The following is a 16,914-nucleotide window of genomic DNA, read 5'->3' on the forward strand; positions in this document are numbered from 1 at the left end:
TCAGTACACAGCTCACATAGCGTATTAAGTCTATCTCACATCTCTCACCATGTTTCACCATCCATAACTACAAAAATAAGGCGTCTGATATGGTATGGGGTTGTGTCATTACAATTAACACAGAAAAAAGCGTTGAGGTCTTACATAGAGAGCAACATATGCTGCTGAGCAGTTATAGCAGCCTCCAGCAGGTGTAGTAAGTGTTGCTATGGGTTTTGCACACCTCATTGTCACTGCTAGGCTGAGAGTTGCCCACCTTCCATAAATATCTAGCTGAAGGAGTGAAAGGAGAGAAATGGACCACTGGAAAAAGAGCTGGAGGATGACTAACACACTCAGTACATCAAACACCAGGAGCAGCAAAGGTGACCATGGAGTGTAGCCTCAACACCAAGTCTCTCTCCTATCTCACTCTGTCTCACACACATTTACACACCTCTCTCTCTCTCTCTCTCTCTCTCTCTCTTTTCTCTCTCTACCTCTTTCTCCACCTCCTCTTCCATGTGTTTGCAGACTTGCACAAACAGAAACACACACTTCTTCGCTTTCTAAAATCTATCAGACTTTTTTCACATATAGCACTGACCCTTCAGTCCCCAGTGTAGGGGCCAAGTGTCTTTCTCAGTCACACACACACACACACACACACTTCTATGATTTACTGTTGACTCTTTCCCGGGTGCACACGGGCCATTCATTACACGAGCCACTGGCTTAATCCTCACACACTCCCCACACGGCCAGTGCTGTCCACTGATCGATGCAGCCGGAATAAATCAATCGATGCCCCTGCAACACCCATGCTCTCTCTCTCTTTCTCTCTCTCTCTCTTTCTTTTTTCTTCCCCCTTTCCTCTGCTACTGCCAATCCCTCTTGTTCTCTTTTCTTCTATGCCACTCCTTTCTCTTTAATTCTGCCTCCACTCTCTCTTCATATCCTTCTTCTTTTACCAACTCACTATCCTTTCTTCTCTCATTCTATCCCCCTTTCCTCTGTTCCTCTCATTCATATTTCTTCCCTCCTTTTCCTTTTCTTCTTTGTTCTGTCTCTGTTTTATATATTCTTCTTTTTCTGTTCCTCTATTTCCTTCTTTTACTCTCCATTTCTTTTATATTGTAAAATATAGGTATTTATATAGGTAAACCGAGAAATATTTATTAAACAAAGAACAAACAAAGAAACAACCGAATAAACCAAAACAAACACCCGGAAACATAAACAAACAGGGAGCCTAAGAAACTCAAAACTAAACTCAAAACAAGAAATAAACTAGGTAATTAAACAGGGGAGTAGCATGAGAAATAAACAAGATGAGAAAGAACCTACAATCAACAAAGTCAGACAAAGAAAATGTGTAAACACTGGGGTATAAATTCACATTAGGAGGGAAATAGAAATGGAAGACACCTGGGGAAACATGTAACAAGGGGGCGGAGCTACAGATTAATCATGTGGGGGAACACAGGTGAAAACACACAGACAGACACAGAGAACACACAGAGCCACGAGCAGAAACACAAGGGAAAATAAACAAACAGGAGGGACGATATAACAAATAAAGACTAGAAAAGACACAGAACAGAACCAGTGACATATATTCATCTTTTCACTCCCTCCATACTTGTATTTCTCTTCCGTTTTTTTAACTCTCAATGTCTCAATTTTTTTTCTTCATATTCTTCTTTGACCCTCCCTATGTGTCTGTTTCTTTACATCCAACTTTTACCCTTCCTCTCTCATTCTTCTATTTCCATCCCTCTACCTCTGTCCTCTCTGTTTTCCTTCCCTCTATCTGTCTCTTACTTTCTCTCTTTTTCTCTGTATATATCCTTCTCTTACTATTTCTCATCTCTCTGTATCTCTTCCCTATCTCTCTATCTTTCTTCCTTCATTTTCTCTTTTACCTCAAATGTATCCCCACTTTTCTCTATTACACACTTGTTCTCCATCAATCTTTTTTCTCTTTCTTATTTTTCCTATAGTTTTTTTCTCTCTACTTCTGCCTCCTTTTCATTTCAGCTTTTACCCTTCCCTCTTTCCATCTTTTTTCCCTTTAAATCCTTCTCACCCCTCTGCACCTTTCTAGCTGATTTCTCCTCTTTTCCTTTCTCTTATCCCTCTCCTTCTTTTATCCCTCTATAACAAGGCTCTCTTGCTTTCCTCATCTCCTTTTCAATTTTCCTTTCTTCCCTCCTTCCTTTCCATTCGTTCACCCTTCCATTCGTTTTTTTTCTTTTATAATCCCTCTCTCAGCACTATTCCTCCTCTCGTCCCCAGTCTTTCCTCGTTTATCGCTCGCCTGCTCCACTCTCCCCTATACTCATCTGTGTGTTGCTCTCTCTCTCTCTCTCTCTCCCTCCCTCTCTCTATCTCTCTCTTTTTGGCACGGCCTTCCTCATTTTTCTCTTCGTGCTGTCGCTTCTTCTGCAGGCAATCTAGCTGTGCACTGGGCTGTGAAAGACACACACACACATCAGGGTGAATACACACTCGAATGCAAATGCACACACATCTTCTGTGAGCGTAGACCCCATACACAGACTGTCTGACTATCTCTCTCTCTCAAACACACACACACACTGACTCTATGTGCATGTGACTCTCTTGTGCATTAAAGCAACAGTAGCAAAAATAAGAATAAAGTATTTGCAAAAAATTATAATGCTATTCTTAATACAATATAATAATGTAATAATTTAAACAATTACAACAGTAAGCAAATGAAATGTGTTGTTCTGTATATTATATATATATACATGCACATACAGTATATATGAGGAGTCCAGGTCAGAGTCAGTGGTGTAATGCTGGGGAGTGTGTTAGGTGTCAGTCAAGAAACAGTGTGGATTGTGTCACCGGTCAGTGGTGTAATAGAGTGTGAAGAGTATTATGGACTAGTTGTTCAACAGGGTTAAGTGTTTTATGTATCAGTGGAGTGACATGCCGAGTGTGTTATAGGTCAGTGGTGTTATAGTGTGGAGAGTATTACTGTATGTGTCAGTGGTGTGACATTACAGAATGTCTTATAGGTCAGTGGTGTAACATTGTGGAGAGAATTACTGTATGTGTCAGTGGAGTGACATTACAGAGTGTGTAACAGGTCAGTGGTGTGACAGTGTGTAGAGTATTACTGTATGTGTCAGTGGTGTGAAATTACAGAATGTCTTATAGGTCAGTGGTGTAACATTGTGGAGAGAATTACTGTATGTGTCAGTGGAGTGACATTACAAAGAGTGTTACAGGTCAGTGGTGTAACATTGTGGACGGAATTACTGTATGTGTCAGTGGAGTGATATTACAGAGTGTGTAACAGGTCAGTGGTGTAACATTGTGGAAAGTATTACTGTATATGACAGTGAAGTGACATTACAGAGTGTCTTAAAGGTCAGTGGTGTGACAGTGTGTAGAGTGTTACTGTATGTGACAGTAAAGTGACACTACAGAGTGTCATACAGGTCAGTTGTGTAACATTGTGGAGAGAAGTACTGTATGTGTCAGTGGAGTGACGTTACAGAGAGTGTTACAGGTCAGTTGTGTAACAGTGTGTGCAGTATTAGTGTATGTGTCAGTGGAGTGACATTACAGAGAGTGTTATAGGTCAGTGGTGTTTTGGGTTAGTCGCGTAACAATGTGGAGCATGTTTTAAATCAGTGGTATAAAACTGTGGCGCATGTTATAAGTCTGTGGTGTAACTGTGCTGAGTGTGCTATGGGTCAGTGGTGTAACAGTGCGGATCCTGCTATGGGTCAGTGGTGTAACAGTGTGGAGTGTGCTATGGGTCAGTGGTGTGACCAGTGCTGAGTGTGTTATGGGTCAGTGGTGTAACAGTGTGGATCGTGTTATGGGTCAGTGGTGTAACAGTGCTAAGTGTATTATGGGTCAGTGGTGTAACAGTGCTAAGTGTGTTATGGGTCAGTGGTGTAACAGTGCTAAGTGTGTTATGGGTCAGTGGTGTAACAGTGCTAAATGTGTTATGGGTCAGTGGTGTTAGAATGCTAAGTGTGCTATGGGTCAGTGGTGTAATAGTGTGGAGAGTATTACTGTATGAGACAGTGGTGTGACATTACAGAGTGTGTAGCATCAATGGTGTAGCAGTGTGGAGAGTATTATAGGCCAGTGTTAAAACAGTAAGAAGTGTGTCATGGGTCAATGGTATAACAGTCAGTGGTGTAAGTGTGCAGTGTGTTATGGTGTAACAGTGTGGATTATGTTTTGGGTCAGTAGCGTAACAGTGTGGAGCATGTTTTAAATCAGTGGTGTAACAATGTGGAGCATGTTATAAATCTGTGGTGTAACTGTGCTGAGTGTGCTGTGGGTCGCTGGTGTAACAGTGTGGATCGTGTTATGGCTCGGTGATGCAACAGTGCTGAGTGTGCTATGGGTCAGTGGTGTAACAGAGTAGAGCATGCTATGGGTTGGTGGTATAACAGTGTGGAGCATGTTATAAATCAGTGGTATAACAGTGTGGGGCATGTTATAAGTAAGTGGTGTAACAGTATGGAGCATGTTATAAGTCAGTGGTGTAACAGTGCTGAGTGTGCTATTGGTCAATGGTGTAACAGTGCTGAGTGTGCTATGGGTCAGTGGTGTAACAGTATTGAGTGTGTTATGGGTCAGTGGTGTAACACTATGAATTGTGTGTAATTTGTGGGGGATGTTATGGGTCAGTGGTGTAACAGTGTTGAACATGTTATAAGTTAGTGGTGTAACAGAGTAGAGCATGCTATGGGTTGGTGGTATAACAGTGTGGAGCATGTTATAAATCAGTGGTATAACAGTGTGGGGTATGTTATAAGTAAGTGGTGTAACAGTATGGAGCATGTTATAAGTCAGTGGTGTAACAGTGCTGAGTGTGCTATTGGTCAATGGTTTAGCAGTGCTGAGTGTGCTATTGGTCAATGGTGTAACAGTGCTTAGTGTGTTATGGGTCAGTGGTGTAACACTATGAATTGTGTGTAATTTGTGGGGGATGTTATGGGTCAGTGGTGTAACAATGTATAGAGTGTTATAAATAAGTGTTGTTACAGTAGTGTATAGTCTATGTCTCACGGGTGGTCGCATGACATTTCTGTCGCACACACACACTTATATTCTCTCTCTCTCTCTCTCTCTCTGTCTGTCTCTGGTGGAACAGCAGCTATGTTTGTTTGGCAGCTGAATAAAGCTTCTTCTGCTCTGATGGAGAAATATGGGTTGCTAGCATCTCTTTCTCCTCTGTTAGGCCTCCACATTTATCCTCTCTACAGCAGCTATTATGCAAACCGCAGCAGAGCAGCGCACACTCACACCTGAATCATCCACAGCACCCACTTTGTGACAAACAGCCGCTGCTCTTTGAGCTCGGTGGGTATTAGCAGTCTCAGCATAGATGAAGTGTGTGAAACTGCGGAAACCTGTCACTCAGCATTACAACCCTTCATTAACACACACCACCAGCCCAGCTATGCTCTACCGACCCTGTTTATACACTAGCTCCACCTTCAATTACAGCAACACCACCGCAGCTGATGCACTCAGACTAGCACCACACACACACACACACTATCGTGTCAGTATACTGTAACATCTCTGCAGAGAAAAGACCTCCCTCAGATAATGTCTGTTTAGCACCAGTCCTGTTGAAGAATAGGGCAGAAGGTGGCTGGAAAAATGCATGCGACAGCAGACACAGCAGAAGCACAAGGTCAGAGTCTAAACAGCTGCTGGACTCATTAGGATATATTAGTATCAATTTTAATGACCGCTGGTGGAAGTCAGTGACCAGTACCTTGGACACCTCTTATCACACAATATTAACAGAATGAAACACAACTTCACTGAAGCTCAACACTAACTAGAGAAAAAAGAACCCAAACTGCCATTTCTGTACAGGCTGCTGTAAGACACATTCACTGGCTTGCATTGAAATGGGCTAGATATTTTTATATGTTGGCTTATCAGGACTTCTTGCAAGCTGCATCAAATGTCTGAGATTTTACTGCATTAAATCTTTCAGTTTTTTAATACTTCACTTTTTTGAAAAATGTGTATAAAAAATTGGTACCACTTTAAAATAAGACTACCTTTATAAATGGTTTATAAATGGTTTACAATTAGTTTATTAATGGTAACTAGTTAGGTTGTAAATGCCTTAAAAATAATTAATAATCAGTTATAATGCATATGTAGAAAGGTCAACAATGACCTGTTGATTGCCAAATAGTGAACCCACAGCCATCTATATTGTTGCCTTTTCTGTTGTAACTGATTATTAATTATTTTTAAGGCATTTACAACCTAATTAGTAACCATTAATAAACTAATTGTAAACCATTTATAAACCCTTTATAAAGGTAGTCTTATGTTTAAGTAGTACCAAAAAAATAAGAGACCACTGTTCAGTTTCTCTGATTTTGCTATTTATAGGTATATGTTTGAGTGAAATGAACATTTATGTTTTATTCTATAACTTATGGAAACTTATGTTGATAGTCATTATTTTTAAAGCCAGAGCTAATGACACTGGCTAAAATGGATGAATTAAGTAAATAAATAAAAAAAATGCATGTGTCTTTAACAGAAACAACACATTATAGGGTTTCCTACAGTGTATATTTATTGAATGAAACATTCATAAAATACATGCAAAGCGGTATCGTGTTAGAGCGGTCTGTGTTAGAAGAGATAAGCTGCTACTAACCAAGTTAAGCAAGAAAATATCTTCATGTTGCACAGCAAAACGCGTTTTTATGATTGGTTCAGAGATTTTTTCAGAGATAAAATTTAAAAAATAGTCTTTGCTTGCCTTTCGCTTGGGGGGGTTAAAAACTAAATTTGGGGGCACAATGTCCCACTCAGTCTCCCCCTAGAACCGGCCCTGTCCTTCCTTCATAACATAAAACCCTCCGAAATAACCCCAACTTACCACAGTCACTATATTTATGTGGTATTTTAAATCTCTATCCTGCAACTGCAAACCTCCCTTACTGATGTTACTCTCTTTTTCTTTATCCTCAGCAAATCTCCTGATGTAAACATCACATTGCTGCGAATCAGATATGTATTGCGTAAAATGCAGTCTTCGCATACGGCTACAGTAAGGGTGCATAGAGTGCCCTCTTGTACACCTCTTTTATTTGCAAAAAGAGGAACAGGACACCCTACACAGCCTCACAGTCTCTGATTCATAGCTAATTGTCTTTGTCCTCAGAGCCTTTATTTTATTGTCCATCCAGAAACCCTTACACCAGCAGCTGCCTGTCAGCTTCTCTAATATATATGTGTTGTTTTGAGTCAACAGTTTTTCTGCTCTTTTCCAAGTACATGAATTATTATTGGCTATGGTAACCGGCCACGCAATACATATGCCTCAGAAAGAGGTTAGGTTTTTAAAAAAAAGGCTGGAGCATTTTTTGAGCTAAAGCGTTGCAGACACATAGTTGGCCAAGTACAGTCATTTAAAGAGGATTTAAAGCCTCCTGATGATAACTGTACATTGCTAATTAATAATGTGGGTTGTAAGTCATTGCAGAAGCAGAAAACAATGCTTTGTTTTACTTCAGTTTATGTTCAACTGTTTTTTTTTTATCTAAGAAATGGCTGAGGCATGACAAGCCATGAATATATACAGCAATACAGCTATACATTACATGCTACTAGCACTGCAGAGGTATAGATCATAATGAAAGATATCGAGCCTGCTGACTCTCTCCCTTTCTCTCTCTCTCTCTCTCTCTCTCTCTCTTTCTCTTAGACACACTCACACACAAAGTAACAATACTGATGCATGTAGACTAACATTGCCATCTGGTGTTTTATAAGGGTAATTACACTTTAATAATGTGAACATGAACTAGTTAAATGCTAAATGAATGAATTAATTAAATAATCAATGAGTTCCACTAATTGTTTGAGAGACCATTAGAAGATATTGTGCCAATCTGCAGCTAATTTTATGCATGCCTTAATTATAATTGATTACAATGAATTACTAGCCCGGTTCTTTGGTCTTAGTAGTTAATATGTAAACTATCCATCCATTCATCTTCATATCTGCTTCTTTCTGATCAGGTGTTTATTGGGTGAAGCGTTTTTGGAACACCTCTGAACAGTTGTTATATATCATACTCCTGCCAGTAGGTGTCACTACTAAGTTAAAAAGAGCTTCATGTACTAGAGTGGGCAGAGTGTGTGAGAGCAAGTAAAGGAGAAGAACCTAAACTCTACTGCTGAGTCCTTTGTGTTATTTTCTACATTTATTTCACCACTACACAACATATTGGCGACGAGGATGGCTTTACTTGGACTTCCACCACCACCTGCTTTTCTGGAGAGCCCTGGTGAGCCTGCTATGCCATTTAACTCCTGGGTTCGAATGTTTGATAACTACATTGTGGCACTCTGCTCAGACGACGTTCCAGAAACAAGAAAGAGAGCTTTACTTATCCACTGCCTTGGTACAGAGGGCCAACGCATATTCTACACTTTGGAAGTGGAGAATGATACTTACGCAGCTGCATTAAGTGCCCTGAAATCATTCTTTGTGCCCAAAATCAATGTAGTTGCTGAACGCAATAAATTCCGTCAGCGTGCTCAGAGACCGGGTGAGTCTGTTGTCCAATTTGTGGCTGCTTTGCGTGGACTGCTTGTGAACTGTGATTTTGGTGCTCTAGCAGATGACATGGTAAGAGATCAGCTTGTGGAGAAAACATGCAACCCTCGAATTCGAGAGCGCTTGCTCTTAGAGACTGATCTTACTTTGCAAAAGGCTGTAACAATTGCAGGACAAATGGAGTCGGCAGTTACTGAAGCTAAAGCAATGACATGCCCAGGTGATGTTACAGTAAAGGCTGTAAATGCTCGTGCACATTCAACTGTAAAGCCTCAGAAATTTTCTCAGTTTGCGAAGGCACCAAAGCAGCTATCCAGTTCTCATCGACCAGCCCAGGGTAAGATGTGCTATCGCTGTGGTTCATCTTCACACCTAGCAAACTGTTCAAAATGTCCAGCAAAGCAAGTGAAATGCAAAAAGTGTGCGAAAATAGGTCACTTTGCAAGGGTCTGTCGTAGTTCTGAAAATGCATGCAATATACAAGAAGTGACCATACCAGACCTTACAGTTCTGAGTATTGCAGACCCACTTACTGAAGAGCAAAGGAACAAACTTACCTGTAAGGTGACTCTGAGTGATGATGATGGACAGTCCATTCATGTAGACTTGCTTGTCGATACTGGTTCTGCTGTTTCAATTCTGCCTGAACACATTTACCACCAGTTCTTCGCTACTCTGCCACTCTCTACCCCAAAAGTTCGTCTGATGACATACTTGAAGAAGCAAATTCCGGTGCTGGGGTGCATTGCTCTAAATGTTGCATGTCATGCTCACTGTACACGACTGGACTTTTACATTGTGGAGAACGGAACACCATTGCTTGGCATGGACTTGTTCACTGCACTGCAACTTGAAATACGAAATGGCCTTGTAATGCCTCAGAATGCTGAGTGTCCTGCTGCTGTCAACCTTACTGATACTTGTGGTGTAGCTGTAGGATTTGTACACAAAGTCAAACTGCGCTCAGATGTGCCACCTGTGCAACAAAAGCTGCGCAGACTTCCATTTGCTGTGCGTGACTCTGTCTCACAAGAGTTAAAACGGCTGGAAAGAGAAGGCATTATTGAGAAAGTAGACTCCTCTGAATGGGTCTCACCCCTGGTGGTCATCCAAAAGAAGTCGGGAGGGATCAGGTTGTGTGTTGACCTGAGAGAGCCAAACAAAGCTGTTGTGATTGATAGCCATCCATTACCCCACATTGAAGAAGTTTTTACAGATCTCAGGGGGTCAGCTGTGTTTTCGACTATTGATTTGCAAAATGCATATCACCAAGTGACTTTGCATGAGGACAGCAGAGACCTTACAGCGTTTATTACGCATGATGGATTGTTTCGTTTCACTCGGGTCCCATATGGACTGGCCTCAGCACCTAGTGCATTCCAGAGGATGATGTCTCAGATCTTGGATGGACTGGTCGGCGTCCAATGCTACCTTGATGACATCATAATTCATGCTGACACACCTGAAACACATGAGCGGAGACTTCGTGCTGTGCTACATCGCCTACAAGACCGTGGCCTTAAGCTCAACATGGAGAAATGCTCCTTCAGAAAAACAGAGCTTCCTTTTTTAGGCCATGTCATTTCGGCGGCTGGCCTTCATCCAGATCCTGAGCATGTTCTGGCCGTGACGCAAGCCCCGCCTCCACAAGACGCACACGCCCTACGCTCATTTCTTGGACTGACAGGATGGTATTCCAAGTTCATACCAAACTATGCTACTTTGGTGGAGCCCCTCCGTGCTGTGCTGCGTAAATCTACTGGATTTTGTTGGACAAATGAAGCACAGGCAAGTTTCTCCCGTGTACAGCAGATCATTTCCACCAGCCCTGCTCTGGCACTGTTTGACCCCTCCTGCCAAACCACTGTCACCACAGATGCGTCAGATTATGGCATAGGTGCAGTGCTTACACAATGGCATGGTGACGCTGAAATGACAGTTGCCTTTGCCTCGAGAACGCTAACTGAATGTGAGCGAAAATACTCTGCAACTGAGAAAGAGGCCTTGGCATGTGTATGGGCTACTGAGAAATGGCGCACATACCTTTGGGGACGTCATTTTACACTGCAAACAGACCACAGTCCTCTAACAACCTTGCTCTCTACAAAAGGTCTTGGTAGAGCAGGTATGCGAATTGCCAGATGGTCTGCACGCTTGCTATGCTTTAATTACAGCATTGCCTACAAACCTGGAAAAGAAAATGTAACTGCTGACTGCTTATCTCGTTTGCCATTACCCAACGTGAAGGGCGAACAAGAACAGGAGCCTGAAATGGTTGCACTAATTTTACCTGATTTTGCTGCTGTAACAGCTGCTGAACTTCAGCATGCTGTTGACCACTGCCCTGTCTTGCAACAGGTTAAGGCTTACATGCTGAAAGGATGGCCTTGTACTGCTAAAGGCATGGATTCAAGATTTACACCCTTTTATCGCTTACGAGATGAACTTGCTGTGCATGAGGGATACATAATTCGTGGCACTCATCGCATAGTGGTACCTGCAGCTTTGCAGCCCCAGTTCATTCAACTCGCACATGACACACATCAAGGAATTGTCAGAACAAAACAGCGCTTGAGAGACCTCTATTGGTGGCCAGGCATGGACTTGCAAGTAGAAGATGCCATTAGAACATGCACCACATGCTTGCAGCATGATAAGACCGCCATAACTCGTGCTGCCCCGCTCCATCCAGTACCTACCCCTACAGCGGCTTGGGAAAAAGTTGCCATTGACATTGTTGGTCCCTACAACCATGCTTCTCATGATTGCCGCTATGCCATTACACTGATTGATTATCACAGCAGATGGCCTGAGGTGGCATTTGCATCTGAAGTTACCTCTGCTACGATCATTGCTTTTCTTTCTGCTGTATTCAGTCGTGAAGGAAATCCCTGTGAGATTGTTACGGACAATGGTTCGCAGTTCACCTCTTCTGAGTTTGAAAGCTTTCTAACAAAGAGAGATATCAAGCACTGTCGCAGCTCAGTGTACTATCCTCAAGCTAATGGGGAAATTGAGCGATTCAACAGGGTTTTTAAAGACTGCCTTCAAACTGCCACCATCGAAGGTAAGCCATGGAAATCCTTTGTCACTGACTTCCTTCACATTTACAGGGCGACACCCCATGCAGTCACTACCTGTTCCCCTGCTGAATTGCTTCATGGTCGCACAATCCACACAAAACTTCATGTCCGAGATCTTCCTGCTGGGGTACCTCCACAGTCCACGAAGTCCTGGAAGTTGACAGTTCAACGTAAGCAGCAAAAGGCAAAAGTGTACACTGACAAACGTCGTGCTGCTACTCATCCTGGGATTCAGGTGGGTTCCTTTGTCCGCATTAGGAAACCAGGAATTGTGAGCAAAGGACATTCCAAATTCAGTCTGCCTTATAAAGTCGTCGCAAAGCGTGGCTCAGCCACTTATCTTCTATCTGATGGGAAAGTGTGGAATGCTGCTCATCTTGCCCCAACATCGTTGTCCTCTGTTGCTCCATCCACATCAACGTTGCCTGAGGACACTTACATCCCACACCAGATGCATGTGCCTGATGCTTTGCTTCCGGACCCTCCTGCTACAAACCATCGACCTAGGGTTCGCCGTGCTCCCTTCTGGGCTAAGGACTATGTTACTTAATAGTGTAGAAAGAAGGAAGTAAGAAAACTAAAACTGTTCAGTATGTTTTGTATATGTGCTACAAGAAAATTGTTGTTCAAAAGAAATGTTCATTCTGTTTTGTATACTACTGTATGCACAACATACATGTTTAAGTGGTTTTTTGTGCACAGTTCTTGTGAAGAAACATTATGCTTTTCTACATAAGGGGAAATATGTTATATATCATACTCCTGCCAGTAGGTGTCACTACTAAGTTAAAAAGAGCTTCATGTACTAGAGTGGGCAGAGTGTGTGAGAGCAAGTAAAGGAGAAGAACCTAAACTCTACTGCTGAGTCCTTTGTGTTATTTTCTACATTTATTTCACCACTACACAACAACAGTGCTCAAATTTATCACAGGGTACCACATACAGCCATTCAGTCACACGAGAACACCCCACAGACAGGGGAATCAAACCTTCAGCACCATGTCCCTGAATACACTACCTTCTGCACCATTGTTGACCCAAGTATAAACTAAACTTTACTAATACCTACAGCACACAGGAACCTCATGTAGACAGGATGGTAGGTAGGCAGGAAGGTGGGATTGGTAGGTAGGTGGACAGATAGATAGATAGACAGACAGAAAGACAGACCCACAGATAGAGAGACAGGCAGGTAGGTTGGTAGGTAGGTAGACAGATAGATAGAGAGACAGATAGATAGGTGGGCAGGCATGGTAGGTTAGTAGGTAGGTAGGTAGGTAGGTAGGTAGGTAGATACATAGACAGACAGGCAGGTAGGTGGGTAGGCATATAGATAGACAGACAGACAGAAAGACAGGCAGGCAGGTAGGTAGGTTGGTAGGCTGGTAGATAGATAGTCAGACAGACAAAAAGGCAGGCAGGTAGGTTGTTAGGTAGGTAGGTAGGTAGGTAGGCAGATAGATAGACAGTCAGACAGACTGACAGGCAGGAAGATAGGTTGGCAGATAGATAAACAGATAGACAGGTAGGTTGGTATGTAGGCAGATAGATAGACAGACAAACATGCAGATAGATAGATAGATAGATAGATAGATAGATAGATAGATAGATAGATAGATAGATAGATAGATAGATAGATAGATAGATAGATAGATAAATAATTTGTATGGGAGCAAATGTAGCAATAATCTGAGATTGAGAGGAGAGAAAGAGAGAGGGAGGGGTATTGATTGCTGCCTCTTTAAGTGGAGGCTATTGCTGCTGCTGCTGCTGCCGTTGGGTGAAGAGCTTTTTGAATGAGAACTCCTCCTCAGACTAACAGCTGCAGTGAGGTGTGTGTGTGTGTGCGTTCGTGTGTTTGTGTGGGTGTGTGTGTGTGCGTGTGTCAGGGTCTGGCTCAGAAACCAATCAGTGACACCACAGATACTGAGGCAGGCTTTCAGTGGGGCTGGAACAGTGATTGTGAATGTCTAGGAGATAAACAGGACATACTGATACCACAGTAAAACACCAGTGTCACCTCCTGATACATAGACACACTAAACACAGCTTACTGTGTGATAAAAAAAAAAACAGGAAACAACAGTGTCACAAACAACACCAACCTATCTATTGTTTCTGTATGTCCCTAATAGACACATTTACCATATAATTTCTTCTGAAACTGAGAGTACAAATAGGGAACAGACTACACTAGATGCTGTAACATTGCTAAGAATATTAGAATGCTTTCAGCCTCAGGGAGTAGGGATGTCCTGATCAGGTTATTTTGCAAATTATCTGTGTCAGTTTATATGATCCAATGTGATTTGGGTTTGTATAAATAATAACAGCCATGCAGTTTAGATCATTCTGAAGTACTTTTACTTTGTTTTAGTAACATTTTATTTAATAAGACTTCTGACTGACCAGACTCCCTGACCATTTAGCTCCCAGTTCCTTTGAAACACTGCAGTCAAGTCACTTTTGTGTACATCTATGTGTATTCAGGTTTATACTCCCTGGACTGATATCTGTTAATTCCACACTGCACACTAGTTCCACACTAACTAAACTCTTTACTGTATTTACCTTCTGAGAACTCTCCTCAGTGCAGTCGACTGGGCGATACTGTCCACTACTTGCTATGAACACTGTGGTTAAACCATAGACTTAGAATTGGATTTGGACTCAAATAGCTGATACCTGATCCATTTAAACATGCCTGGATAAGATCGGGACATCGATATTAGTGAGTATAGTGGGGTATTTACATTTGATCATTAGGTCTGGATCACAAACATTGCTTCAAATAATCCCAAAGGTATTGGATGGAGCTCCAACCCTGTAGATATTCAGACCTACTGCTCCCAGTCTATCTGTTGATCCTCAGCTGATGATTGTGACCTGGTGGTATGGAGGCCTCATGTGCCGCTCCAGAGCATCCCAGTCTGTTGTCAGGGCTATATAAATTCTGTGTGTGTGTGCATTTTAACATCTTATGTCAGCACTGAGTGCACCTAAGTAGCAAGTAGTTGGATTAAGTAATTAAAAAAGGCTGCCTGGGTACTTTCAGACATTCATGGCTGGTTTCCCGGACAGGGATTAAGCCTAGTCTTTGACTACACAGAACTCTGAATTAACATTTTTCATTAAAAAGAAAATATAATCCATAGCTAAGCTTGATCCCTGTCTGGCTGTTGTTTATGAAACAACATATAGTCAATAGAACAGCTTCCTGTTTACTGTTAGTGTACCCAACTAAAGTGAGGATAGAGCTAATTAGTTTATTACTATTAATACTGTTACTACTAATGCTACTACTGTGATTACTGTTACTGCTAATACTGTTAAAAATGTTAGTAATACTTCATACTATGATTACCACTACTTCCACTAATATTACTATAATTACTAATATTATTAACCATTTAGGTTATCTCCTAGTAACTAATACTGTAACTACTGTTACTGCTAATGCTATTAGTAATGTTACTAACACATCCTACTACTGTTAGTACTACTTTTACCAGTTTTGCTACAACTGCTCCTATTACTACTACTTCTACTACTACTGCTACTAATACTACTATGTAAGTACTACTATTACTATTGCTACTGTTTTACTGCAACCACTGCTATGGCTATTACTACTATTTCTATTACTCTCACTATGTTCACAACTACTGCCACTATTACTATCAATACTGCTACTTTAAAACTACTTTAAACTACAACTATTAATGTTATTACTACAACTACCGCTTACTATTACTACTTCTATTACTATCAATACTTATAAATCAGTTGACATTTTAAATCCTTTTTTTTTACTATGTATCATATGTATAAATAGTAGACATCAGACTACACGGAAATCATATTGTCCCAGCCTAATCATTTTTCATTATACCTGTCACAGGTGGACAAAGTGGACAATGACTAGGAGGACAATTTTAGCAAAAATTGACATTTGTTGAAAACATGTAAAGTGACTGATGTCACGGGTTCTTAAAGGAGGATTTATTCCAAGCTTGATATGGTTTTATGAAAACTGAAATAACTGAAGAAAAGTCTAAAGTATTTTTTTTAATCTTCAAAACTAAGAAAATAAAGTATAAAACTGTGTTGTTTAATCTCATTTTATCTTAACTAGGCAGCACCGTGAACATGACAAAAGAACACTGTAATAACTGTAATAAATGCAGAAAAAGTATTTTAAAGAGTAGCTTTCCTCTATGGTTGTAATAATTTGTTAATGAGTCTTGAGAAAGTGCTGGTAGATTCTGTGTGTCTCCAGAGCACAACAACCCTGCAGCAGCTGGAGTTATTTATGTACAGCCTCGAATATGAACCAATGAACTTTCCAGAACTCGCTAGAATATTTCTGCCGCTTTTTCCCGTCACATTTCTCCTCCCAGCTCCAGCGCACTGTCCTCTGATTGCTCTAAACCAAACCGCGCTGAGCGAAACAACCAATCAGCGAGAGGATGAATCTAAAGCGATGAGAAAAGTCACAATGCGCGAACCCGGCGTTTCGCTTTCCCATGTATAGCGGGTTGCCAGATTTGCAGGTGAAATAACACGACCGTTGATTAAAGAGAAATTGTGGAGCTTTCTGTGTACATTAACTAAGTGTACAATATAAAAAGCAAATCATTAATGAAGTGTAGGTGTAAATAAGTTTAATATATGTATGTTCTGTTCATTGCACATATCAGAAACACTGCTTGTTTGTGTTATTCAGCTTTTAAATACAAAAGAATCAAAAGTATCCACATTTTAAAGTATCCACTCATTTCTCAGGTGTCCATTGAAAATGAACGTATTTTAGTACAATGTAAATATATTAAAGAAGCTTAGTTGGGACATTTCGCTCAAGTGTGGCGTGATGTGCAGCTGCAATGGATTAAGTATAAACCAATAGCCATGAATCATTACAAATCCTGTTCTACCTTTCACTCTGCAAACTTTCCACTGCTTTATGTAATAAATATGTAACACAGTACTGTACTTTTAATTTCATTACTTGGGTAGTACTTAAGTACATAAATGATGGCATATCAACATTGAATTAACGTTGGTGTTATGCTTCAACCAACGTTGGATTTGGTGTTTATTTTAAAAAGTGAATAAATGTTGATATGGCAATGTTATTTCAACGTCGAACGTTCAACCTTTAATAAAACTTAGCTCATATTCGGGATGCTTAAAATTGTATGGAAGAGGGAAAAAAACTGTATGCCATGATGAAATTAACAA

The sequence above is a fragment of the Astyanax mexicanus genome, chromosome 1 (genome assembly GCF_023375975.1).
Source record: "Astyanax mexicanus isolate ESR-SI-001 chromosome 1, AstMex3_surface, whole genome shotgun sequence".
Lineage (NCBI taxonomy): Eukaryota > Metazoa > Chordata > Actinopteri > Characiformes > Acestrorhamphidae > Astyanax > Astyanax mexicanus.